At 42.6% G+C, this 12,500-nt stretch overlaps 1 protein-coding gene across 2 annotated transcripts in view; it reads left to right on the top strand.

The window, feature by feature from the left end:
- The window catches only part of MAP2K5 (mitogen-activated protein kinase kinase 5), a 127,025-nt gene that overhangs the window by 90,768 nt on the left and 23,757 nt on the right, over positions 1-12,500 (top strand). The window lies entirely within an intron of this gene.

Here is a 12,500-nt window from a genome sequence, read left to right as displayed (position 1 = left end):
CCCTTCCCAAATGGAGGTGTAAGAGGGGCTCCCAGCTCCTGACAGTAGGGCAGGAGCTGAGTGCAGACTCCTGGCAGTTTTGCTTTGGTTTTCATGTTCAATAAGATGATTATGATGACTGGGAAGTCTGAACAAGAAAAAAAAAAAAAAAAAGAGCCATAACTTTTAAAGACTTGCCTCAGCCTCTAGCAGAACATCATTGCTGGCTTATCAGGTTGGAGTCACTGGGTGTTGATGTGTCCATTCAAATTGTTCATCTTCTTCCAGCCTGTCCCATCTAACGTGTTTGTGGAGCTTGAGGTAAGCTCATGGCCAGGGGGGATGCCCCAATGCTCCATCCAGGTTGTGTCTCCATCTGAAACTGCTACTGGTAGGAGCTTCCAAACCCGCCGCTCTTGCTGCTGTGGACACTTTTGTCCTTTTATTAGAGAATGACTTAATGTCTTGGCTGAACTGCTTCTTAAAAGTGACATTTGGGTCTTGAGGGATGCATTTAAATGGAAATGAACAGATATCCTCTGTGTAAAGGAGTTCTCCCAGTCCTACAGTGGTGCTGGCTCTTTATGCAGGTCTGGTTCTTTGGGAAGTGTTTAGGCAGTTCTGCTCCTTTCCTCTTTTTCATCCATTGTTCTTCCTGTTACCTCATCTTTGCTTGAGGCATGGAAATTCTAAAGCACCATCAGCAAAAGGCCAGTCTCTATCCTAAGAAAGGTCAGTTAAAGATGCTCTTATTTTTGCTTGTGTTTTGCTACTGCTAGATGTATTACTTTTAAATGGGCTTACTTTAAAGTGCCTAAATCTAAACTGACTATTCTAAAACACCTAACGAGCTGCCCATTATGATAGAGCTTCTTGCAGCTTTCACATCTTTTCCTTAAGATTAGAATGGTTCCAGTCATCTCACAAAATTTTTAACCAACAGACTTTGTGGAGCCTGTAAACATCTGTGTGTCAAGCTAAGTTTAACATCAGCATTTTGATATTTTCTTGGTTTATTTTACGTTGTGCAGTATGCCAGAGAGCCATCATTCTCCTGAGCTGGTGGGTTCAAGTGCTCTGTGCTCGTGGGCATGTTAATGCTCGAGGTTCCAGAGCAGAGATAGTTCAACTGAAAGTTCTTTACATGCTGCTCACTTTGTTTTATAACTCACCTGATGTCTAAATGGAAGCTGTGTGCCATGAAGTCCAGAGCCTGGGGGGAAGAGGGGAATGGATTGACTCTGTAGTATTATTTTCTCAGTACACTTGTATTGTTAGGGGGTCATTTAATAAGATATATAGTGTGTAGGTAGTGGCTGCCACACCTGGAAGTGCAAACTCTTGGCATGATGGTATCTTGGAGGACATTTGTATTAAGGGTTATTCTGTTCTAGCTGATGGGTGGTGTGACTTTAACAGATCCTCCTCACACCTGTCCTGTGTACAGAGCCCTCAAAGCAAAAGGTGTTTAACTTGTGACTATTTCTTTTTTCCTCCTCTCTTTGTCTTTTGTAAGATGTATCTTCTGGGGAATAGCAGAGGGACCCACTTTCTTGGCTGACACGCAAGGACCTTGTGAGAGGGAAAGTTTCTTTACTGGCTGGGACTGTAGAGCTGTTGTTGCTGCCATGAGCATTAAAGATTAGAAATGCTTAGTGTTGTAAGACTGATTATTTTGGGTCAAATTTTCCCTTGGCTGTCAAGAGGTGCTAAACCTCACGGAAGGGAGGAGCAAAGCCCCCCCCTGCAGCTGCACCATGCAGACAGTCCTCAGAGGAACCCCCTGGTGCTGGTGCTGAATTCCTCACCCACCTTAATAACAGCAAGGAGTGACAATCTGTAGCTCATTTCTTCCTCCAGACAGAAAGTGTGCAGGTCCCCGTGATGCCCCAGCTTCTGGATGAGCCATCATGTCCTAGGACATGGGAGGAGCAATCTGCAAGGGTGGGATCAGCTGCCTCAAGGATCTGTGGTCCCTGTGAGGCTTCGTGGCATAGAAATAATTGACTGATGTTGTTGCAGCTGAAAACTCTGGGTCTGTTTTCCTCAAGTCTCTTAATATGGATTTTTTGTGTGACAAAGAGTGGTTTGGACTTTCGACCTCTGAAAATGGGATTAAAGAGCTCTGTAGAAGTGAGTGTTTGTTGAAATTGGGTCTTTGCAGCCAGTGTGCTTACCCCAGGCTTTATCCCTGGAGCCAGCTAAAAACAGGGAGAACCTACAAGTCTTTAAAGCAGGTGAAACTGAAGCAACATTAAAATCTTAATTCTTTAGTTGCTTGTTTTATTGGTAGCCTGGGTTTTTGTAGAACTGTTCTACCAAAAGACAGCAGGAAGCCAAGATCTAATGTTCTGTTCATTCAGAATCATCTTCAATTCATAGGATATCTTGATGACTGAACTAGTTGAGAGGTTGCTTCTGGAGTACCTGGACTTTTCTCAAACTCTGTAAGGTGGGATCTAAACTTTCCAGGGGAGTTTTTAGATGTTCTGCAGTAGTGAGATTTTTTGAGCTGTTTTTAAACTCTTAGTGAAATATATGAGACATAGCAGGTCACTATAGCAGTTTGAAAAGTTCCTTTGTTCATTTCCTAGGGCTTAACTTTATTTGCAGAAATTCTGCAGAATGAATGAGTGATTTGAGAAGCAGGATAATTTCACCAGCAAACATCAGGCACCATCTTCTCACATCACAATCAGCTCCGCCCGACATTTGTTGTTAAATTATCTTATTGGGCTTTTAATAGCATTGGTTCTGGGGTTATTTTTTTCATGGCAAACTTAGCCAGGAGCATTGTGTGCCCAGGACAGGATACATGCCTGCCAGGACCTTTATTTTTTTAGCACGTGGTAACTTACAGTGAGATCTGATCCAGCTACAAATGAGACACGCTCACTTAAGCAACAGACCTAATCGTGGCAGCATCTCCCACCATGAGAAGACTCCTGCTTCTGGTCCAAAGATGAGGCTAGACTAGTTGTTAATGCAGTTCATCCTGCACAACAGCCAACAATAAAGGCAGTCTGCTCTTATTGGAGAGCTGAGAGTAATTTAATATTCTAGCACTCAACTTAGTTTGTCTCCAACTCACCAAAATGTTGTATGGAGAGCAGTGAGCAGCGCAGATGAATCCCTGTTGGGAAGGACATGCATCGCTTGCTGTGCCTGCAGTCTTTCCAGAAACACTCCAACATGAAGGAGAATGGAGTCCTGCTGGAAGCAGGAGCTGTTGCCTGGCTTGGATGAGGTCCTAGATGTGGCCCTGTTGTTCATGAGCATGTAGCTAAAGAATTTGCAGTGTGATCTGGGCAGCAAGGGGATTTTGCTTTGAAAACTCTAGATACACTGAAGAAGAAAAAAAGTTGTTGTCATCAGACTCTGTTCCAGATGAGAACTTAGAAATTCAAACAACAATACAAACACTAACACTGTTAGTATTACAGGCCCCCAGGATGATGCATCAGAGAAATGCAGGCTGCCTGTTTTCACTTGATGGGTTGACTCTGAAACCCAAAGAGGCCAAGTCAAATGAGAGTGCTTTTTTGCCTCTCTTGCTGCTCAAGGTCTCAGAATACCTCCCATTAGGATTGGGTTTTTAGCTGACAAAGAATTTTAACTGTTCCCTGCTCAGCCTCCAAATCTCCAGGAAACTCCCAGGCAACCTGCATGGTCCAGTTAAGTGTTGTCTTTGCTGATGCCTGCAAGAGTCACTCACAAAATCAAGTTCCACTTCTCAGCAGAGGTTGTAGGGACCAGAGCCTTGATTATAATGATGCATTTTCCTTTTAATGCCTCAGAAAACTCCCAGTTAAAAAAGGTAGATGAGGGTGCTCTGAATTTTCATCTTGGTAAGCAACAGGTTACTGGGCTCTGCAGCAAAATGTGAGGTGAAGGAACTTCAGAGCTCTGATCACAGTATATTTCTACATTCCTTGCAGTCTGTTGGGAAGTGACATTGTTTTCAAGAGTCTTCCAACCTGTAGTTACTTATTTCCCTGTTATCTTGATGTCAAAATATATTATGTAGGAAATTACAGTTTAGTTACTTTCACAGCTGTACTCCAGCTGCAGTATTAATAAACCTACAAAAATGTCATTTTTCCTGCTTGCTGGACAGATCAGTATTTAACAAAACACTGAGGTGATTGCACCTTGTAGATGAAGATCCCAGAAGGCCAAAGCTGACAGCTCCTGGTTTTCAGCATGTCAGCTTCCCATCATTTCCATCCCATTGTTTTTGCCTGTAGAGGAACCTGCTCTGCTGCCTGAGAAGTTTGGGTAGGCAAAACTTGTGCTGTGAAATGCATCCAGGAGCCAGTCCTTCTGACTTAAGCAACTCCTTTAAATTTTCTTTTAAGCTTTCCAGGGCTATTTGGTTTGACCTTTATTTAGTTAGAGTATCCCTTCTAGGAAAGCAATTATTGCCAGCCCCCTGGGTGGTTGCTGTAAACCAGGTTTCGCTGTACTGGAGCAGTTGTGGTCACAAGCTCTGTAGTTAAGCATCAGCTCCAGTTTCTAAGCCTTTCTTCTTCATAACCTGAAATAAATTAATTTTGGTTTAGCAGTTTCTGTTGCCTGTCTCAGTGCAATAGTGACTTAGCTGTTGGGTTTGGCTTCTTTTTTTTAAAATGGTATTAGATTAGGGAGAAAAAGAACTCTATTTTTGCCCATCAGTTTTAGTAAATTATTGTGTTATTCCAGTTACAATAAAAGCTTGAGGAGTGAAGATTTGCAAGAGTAAATCCTATTGTTTACAAAAAGAAGGCAGCATTGAAGAACCTGCTTATTTTGACGAGTGAGGCAGAAATGTAGAAGAAAAATTAATTAGTTGTACTCATGAATCCTTACCCTGATAGCTTCATGAGTTAGTGAGAAGCTTTCCATGGGTTTCTTCAGCATGTCTGTTAAGTGCCCCCACAGAGCTACTCGGTCTCACAAGACTGCAGTTTAATCTAGCTCAAGGACTTTCCAAACTCCACAAATCAAAGACCTCTTTTTTTTTCTTTTTAAATTAGTACTCTAGAAACATGTGGCAGCATCAGTCAATGCTAGCAGAGTGTTAATGCTGAGCTGTGAAGCATTTCAGTGTCAATACATTTTCAAATTTTCCCCTGGAATAAATAACTTGCACTTAATATGTGTATCCTATACAGTTGTTTCTATTCCCTTTTTCTTTTTTCACCTGGTTAACTATGTCTCTCTATTTAGCCTTAAAAATTCACAGGATGTTCCACTTGATCAATGGAGGCCATTGCTTCTCGAATGCCCAATTTCTTAACCTCGTACTTCAGTGCTACATTTTGCTATTTCTAGAAGTGAAGTAGAAAACTCCAAAGGCTCAGAATGAAACAAGACTTCCTTCTTTTTTTTTTTTTTTCCTCAAGAAATTTCTCTTTGGATTCTCAGGGTTTGATCTAAATGTATGAACAGCTCTATTTAACCCGGAACATTTCTGGAGTTTTTAAGATTTCCATGCAATAAAAGGTGGTGTTGGGATAGACACATTTGTGCACATGTGTACACAAACCCACCATCATTTGACTGGTGGGTAAGTTGGTTTGGGGTGTACTTCTATTGAGACAGAAACTGTGACCTTACTAGAGTATGAGATTCAGAGACTTCTATGGGAACAAGGTAAAACCACAGGTAGGAATTGCTGAATAATTACCTTTAGACCAACCTGAGCAAGAGCTTTCCCAAGAGGGCAAGCTCATTTAATGGTTCCTAAAACTCAATCTTGTGGATGTCAATGGTCATGCTTGATTATTTGCAGCAGTGTTTTATGAAAAAGCAATAAAAATGCATTGGGAGTGTACAGAGGAAAAAGGGAACAATAAATGGGTTTAGTTTTTCAATTGAGTCCCTTTGGTGTGAACAGGTAGAGGCTGCGTTTTATGCTGCTGTGCCTTAGCTATTTGAAATGTGTGTGTGTCTCCCCAAAACACTGCTGTGCTCTGCTGGCTTATGATCGACAAGAGACCAGCAATGAGAGGAAAAAATTCTTATGTTTGTTTTAGAGAGAAAGCAATTACAGTTACGGTTAAAGGATTAACCTGTTTTCCCAGCTACCTGTGCAAGGCCCTTCAGAGAGCCACACCAGCAGCCACAGAGCTTGGTGAGAGGTAGGAGTCATGTCATACACTCTGGATTATCTCTGATGTTAATTACACTCTTCTTTTTCTTTCCCAATTCTGAGACCTGAAAAATAGCCAGTGCTGTGGAAGTGACACCTGAACAGCCCCGAGTATCTACTGGCTTATTTCATAAAATCATAGAATGGTTTAGGTTGGAAGGGACCTTAGAAATCATCTAGTTCCAACCTCCCTGCATGGGCAGAGACATCTCCCACTAGGTCAAAGGGCTGGAGCAGCTCTGCTCTGGAGCCAGGCTGAGAGCGGGGGGTGTTCAGCCTGGAGAAGAGAAGGCTCCAGGGAGACCTTAGAGCACCTTCCAGTGCCTGAAGGGGCTCCAGGAAAGCTGGGGAGGGGCTTTTCACCAGAGAGGGCAGTGATAGGACATGGGGTGATGGTTTTAAACTGAAAGAGGGGAGATTTAGGTTAGACATCAGGAAGAAATTCTTCACCATGAGGATAGTAAGGTACTGGAATAGGTTGCCCAGGGAGGCTGTGGCTGCCCCCTCCCTGGAGGTGTTCAAGGGCAGGTTGGATGGGGCTTGTGCAGCCTGGGCTGCTGGGAAGTGTCCCTGCCCATGGCAGGGAGGTTGAAAGCAAGGAGGTTGGAACCTGGTGGTCTTTAAGGTCCCTTGCAGCCTTCACCATTCTATGATTAGGTTGGTCCAAGCCCCATCCAACCTGGCCTTGAACACTTCCAGGGAGGGGGCATCTACAGCTTCCCTGGGAAACCTGGGCCAGTAAATGTAATAATTAATAATTAACCATTTTTAATTATATAATAATTAGTATAGAAATCCAGTGATAAATCCAGTTATTTAACATCTCCATGCCCTCAGTACAAAGGGAGGTGTCATGTATGTGGTACTCAAGAATTTGGGGAGCAGGTGGCAGTGCTGGGAGAAGAGCTGGTTCTCAGGTGGTTTGAGGTGTTAAAGGTAGGCTGAGTGTTTTGGTGGATAAAACACTGGCCTTTTGACCTTGGTTCCTGTCCAGCTAGAGATCTGGAAATAAATGAGTTTACTGCTGACACTCCAATCCCAGCAGACAAAACTTCACACCAAAATGCCCCCGCGTATAATTTGTCACATTTGGCATCTGCTACTAAGAAAAGAGCAAGAAGTGACCTGGTGCAGAGATGTAATCATCTTTCACCTTCCTGCTGGGGGTGGGAGTCTTAACAGGGACAATCCAGAAGTGCTTTCAAGTCTGGGCCACTGAGCCACCTCCAGACATCCCTGTCTTCTGCAAACTTGTTACTCATAGGAAATCACCTGCCATTAGGTTTGTGTGAGGCCTTTGAAGTTGATTGGCTGGAAAGTCAAGAATGTTTGTGGGGATTTTAGTTGGTGGTTTGTTGTTTGGTTTTTTTAGGAATGCTGTAAAAGAAAGTTGTCCTTGGAGAAGTAAATCTGAACAATTTTGTCATTTGCTGGTCTCGTTTGAAACAGCTCAGCAGCCACAGTGCATTTACTACATGAAATTGCACCTGGCAGCATTTCTGGTGCATCTAAAACTTAAGTTTGTCTGAAAAAATAATTTTTTAAAAAGTTGGCCACAAAGGAAAATACAGCTACTCTATAAAAAGAGGTGTGTGCTTTGAAAGCTTTAGGAAAAGGGAGGCTGGAGTGCATAAAAATTCTTTAATCCAAGAGATTTTTAGGCTGAAGTGATAAGCCAGAAATGCTTTGTAAAGCACACACATTATTTATTAAATACTGCCATTTCAGCACCAATGGACGAGTTGAGGAATAGGAGTATCTGCCCAGAGGAGATGATAATTTCCAAGACAGGGTGTGCTGGGGAAACCCAAAGGAGAGAGGAGCTGGAGTTTGGTTTGCTGGGTTCTGCTAACTTCCCTCTTGTGGCCATAGAGCCATAGGACCATGGCATTTCCTTCTGCACAAGCCTTCACACTGAGGAGAGCGTGTTGCAGAACAGCAGGAGCTGTGGGGAATGGGAACATTTAACCCTTCAAAAAGCTGGAGTTAGCAGATGAGAAGAGGGAAGTAAAACCTCTGCCTCTCAGGCTGGTCCCTGAAGTAGGAAGCAGGAGGGACACGGGTTTGATCTTAACACATAGTTGGGGCTTTGCCATCACCTTGTAGGTTTTGGTTTGAAAGCTGTTATTTGCTGATTTTCCTTTTACAGGGAGGTTGTGGGCTTTCTCTTTCTTCTGAAAGGCTGTGATAAATCTCAGACTTTCTGTTGTTTGGAGAAAATATGCCACTTAAGAAATTGTCTGTTGGGGTAAGACCTCTGAAGGGGTGGAAAGCTTGGGATGCTTTTGGTGTAGGGATATTGCCAGTCATGAGCTGCCCCAAGATTTCATTGACATCAGAGTGTTTCCAAAGAAAATTAGCAGCTCAGAATCTGTTGAATTTGCTTCTTCAATTTGTCCAGGCAAACCTTCAAGCTGGGCAAAAAAAGGGGAAGGTGCCTTGTCCATATTGATTTGTGGGTTTGTGCACGTTATGTATTTGCTGAGCCTCAGTAGCATCTGTGCTCTGCTCTGCTTAGTGGGAGCAAGCAGATCAGGAGACATTTTGAATAATAGGTTTGAGAAGTAGGTGAGGATAATGCTCAGACCTGTAATTCAAGCTCTTATTGCATAGGTTACAAAGGATTGGTTGTACTTCTGGACATGCTATTAGGTGGTTCATTCTTCCTCTCTTCAAACCTGTATAAAAAAATAAACAAGATACAGCTACTAGTGTTATCACTGCCTTCAAAAGAGAGTGCTTTTGGAGGGGTTCTCTCAGTATTTTCCTTCTCGGGTCTTCATTTAGATAATGTGACTTCCCCTAACTCAATGGAAGTCAATAAGGTTTATCCCAGAGCCTTGGCACTCTATAAATTAAATATTAGGAGCAGTGTTTGAAGTTTCAAGCTCTCCCTCCTCCTGCTAGCTCTGATTTTCTGCTGCTGTGCTTTTTTCTTTATGCCTGAGCACCTTGCTGACAAGTGCTAATAACAACATGCCAAGAGAGGGTCCAGTTGGAGTTACCACACATTAAACATTCTGAACTTGTCCTTTTGCTCATAGATTGTGCATAATTAATAATTAAACGGTTTCAGTTGTAATGGGTTGACCTTCTTGAACTGTTCATTATTCACAAGGCAAAGACATCACTCAAACTTTTTTTCCTGTTGCCCTTCCCTGTACTCAATGTTTGTGTGTGCACAGTTTGGCTGGTTTTGAGGAACCAGGGGCTGATCTTTTCTTCTGCAGCAGATCCTGGTTGTGGAAATGTTGCCTGGATGCTTAAGGCAACAGCCAGTCTTGGGAATAACTGTTGGTGTCTTTACTGTCATTTTAGCAGCATCCCCAATATATGGGTCGTTGTTATGTTGGTTAAAAGATCTGGTATTTAATGAAAACAGAACAACCATTTTCTAATTCAAAATGAGCATAGCTATATCTCACTCCTTTAAAATCTTGTCTATCAACTTTTTTTGCCTTTATAGGATGATTTCAGTGTGCAGGTGGGTAAAAAAAGGCAAGCATTGGAGTGCAGCTGGACCTTTCCCTGTGAGTGCATCAGCTGTGACCATAGTGCATCACACAGTGTAGGTTTTATGGAGACACGTGTAGCTTTGCTTTATTTCCTCATATTCCTGTTCCTTTGAGTGTCAGCTGAAGTCCAGGGAACATCAGGATACAATACAGGATGTATTTATTTTGTGTAGTTTGGGAAATTTTTGTTTTCTAGCTGATAACCACAAAGTCATGATTGCTCAAGTCACAGGCAGCAGTAGCAACACTTCCTCTGGTTAGAAACTACTCAAGTACAAGATACTCTCACCTTACTATTGAAGTGGTTTAGAATAGAAGAATAGCAGAAATTGAAATGTTTCAGTCCTTGGTTTCCCTGGGAGGATACCATCACTGAATTGATGGTTTCTCTTTCTGACTAAGATAAAATGCAGCATTTTGGGGCAGCTTTTCTGCCTTTGGAAGCAGTTGAGGGGCTGTACTTCCCTGGTTCCTACCTTTCCTAAGCTGTAAAGTGACAACTGGTTCGTATGTACAGAGGGGAAATTAATTTTTTTATCTGCACTGTTCTGTTTGCCCTCATTTCCCAGCAAGTATTCCCTAGAGATTGAGGTGCTCTCCCCAAAGGCTTGCAGTTTGTCAGGCAAGCAGCCAATAAATGTGTGGGGCATCTAAAATTCTTGGGAAGTCTGTATTAAGGTGTCTAGTTTTCATGCTGAGATCCAGTTGGTGTTCATCTCCACCCAGCCCCCCAAATACACAATCTCTTCTGAGCTCCCAAGAGCAAACCAGCCAGGTCCATGGCAGAAGGGAGCAGGTCTGGAGGGGGCTGAGGCACCTGCATTGTACAAAAAAAATGGTCCAGAAAAAGCACATTTGTTTATTTGTGTCTAGGTGAAAGTAAATGTTACTTAAGAAGGAGGGTCTTGTCTCTTGTGCAGGAGCTGTGTGGTCAAGGTTCATACCTTGGAGCAGCCTCTTCCCTTGCCTGCATGACCCCTGATGCTTGGCTTGGGAAAGCCAAAGGGGAACGCTGGTGGCTTCAGGGCAGCTCATCAGCTTCTCCTGCCCTCCCATGATGCTGTTTCACTCCATGATGGGCCCGTCATCTCTTTGTGATTGCAGAAATTATCACCTTCCAAATGAGTGTGAAGTGCCCCGTGCCCGTCCTGCTCCCTGCACCCCCATCCAGGCTGGCAGCCCCGTTCCAGGGCGATGGGAACGAGCTCCAGGCTGGCTCTTGACTTCAAATAAATGGGAGGGGGGATCAGGTGGCTGGGCCAGTTCCCCAGGGAACGGGCTCCCGGTGCTTCTCTCTCAAGACTTCTCTCTCAAGTTTCCAAAATTATCATCTGTGTGCAGAGTATTTCTGACCCGCTCGGCTTTGGGTCTATCCCACCTGGAAGAGCAGGACTGTGGAAGTCCAGGAAGGCTCTGCTGGACAGGAGAAAAGGCTGGGGAGAGACACAACCAGCTGGGCTCTGCTCTCTAGAAGCAAGCCTGACATTTTGTTCTGCATTTTCTGTATTAATATGGATAATTTTCGTGCGCGGTGCTTTGAAGTGGAGAAAGTTTAATTGTGCTGCTTATTTCCTTGTGTTCCTTCCACTCTCCAGTGGAAACCTTCCTATATTGATGTCATTTATAAGTTTAGAAGCAATAACCTCTCCCTCACCCGGGCCTAAGTTCAAAGAGAATTTGGGCATGTTATATCAAACAGGCCTTGTATTTAATAGAAGTCTTTGAAAATTGTAAAGCAATTTTGGCTTCTCCTTTTACTCTTCAGTTACTTTTGATTTAATTGTATTTTCCAGCGGTTTCCAATTGTTTGAATTGGAAACAAAGCCTTAATAAGAGTTCTAGTTAATTTTCTGTCTTGTAATTACCGATCTCATTTTTCTGATAATTGGCCACAGCAATTATATGTATATTTACTAATCACATAGGAGGCTCTGCAGTTGTGTCTATCTGCCACCATTGATAATGGCACACACATTGCAGAGGTGCTTTTATCATCTTCTTTTTTCCACTACATCAAAGCTATTTCCTCGCCTTCCCAATAATGAATACATGCATGCATTTGACACAGTTGTGTGCTAGAGAAATTGTTTGGCTCCCACCAAATGCTGCACGCTCTGAGTTTCTTGCCTGCAGCGCTGGAAGGTTGTATGTAATGATATATTGCTCATCCAAATGGCCAAAGCACTCCAAAGCACAGTGAGATTAAAATAAGTCATTCCTTTGTTAATTTAAATAGGTGCATGTATCATACTTTGCAGGGTACTTTGTGTAGGGATGTCAGGGAGGAAAAAAGCCGCCGAAAGGTATTTTTAATAGCAAATGAGAATAGATGAGAATGGAGTCATTTGCAGCTGCCTGTTTTATGTGGCTCTCTTGTTCCAACTCTAGGTCTAATGAGATGACACTGTTAAAGTACTCTGCAGTGTAATTTCATTACATCCTGAGCTGTTACACTATAAACACAGTGGAGCTCTCTGTCATTCTTGGAAAAACTCCTAAATTCGTAAAGCCCTTCCTTGCAAATGGTGATGTTGTTTGTTCCCTGATTTTTTTTAGTGTTGTTTTTTTTTACCTTGTGCTCTTTACTTTTATTTTTTTCTTTCACAAACACTGAGTGGTTGTTTTCTACCACTAGGCTGGTAAACCCTGCATTTTTTTCCTCTTATAAATTCTTTTTGCCTTTTAAATCTAGAACAGACAGCATATGAGCACAGCCTCTAAAATGAATAAGTGTAAATAAACATGAGTGTCAATAAATAGCAAATGCAGTGAGAGAAACAAAGGTCAACACAAGAATAATTTCACAGCTCTTTGTTAATTACAAGACCATTTGTGTGTTACTTAAATAATCATTAATTTCTCATTTACACTTT

This window comes from Chaetura pelagica, unplaced genomic scaffold (genome assembly GCF_000747805.2).
Source record: "Chaetura pelagica isolate M959 unplaced genomic scaffold, ChaPel_1.0 scaffold453, whole genome shotgun sequence".
Taxonomy (NCBI): Eukaryota; Metazoa; Chordata; class Aves; order Apodiformes; family Apodidae; genus Chaetura; species Chaetura pelagica.
The sequence above is the reverse complement of the archived record's forward strand: the minus strand, read 5'-3'. Positions and strand labels throughout refer to the sequence as shown.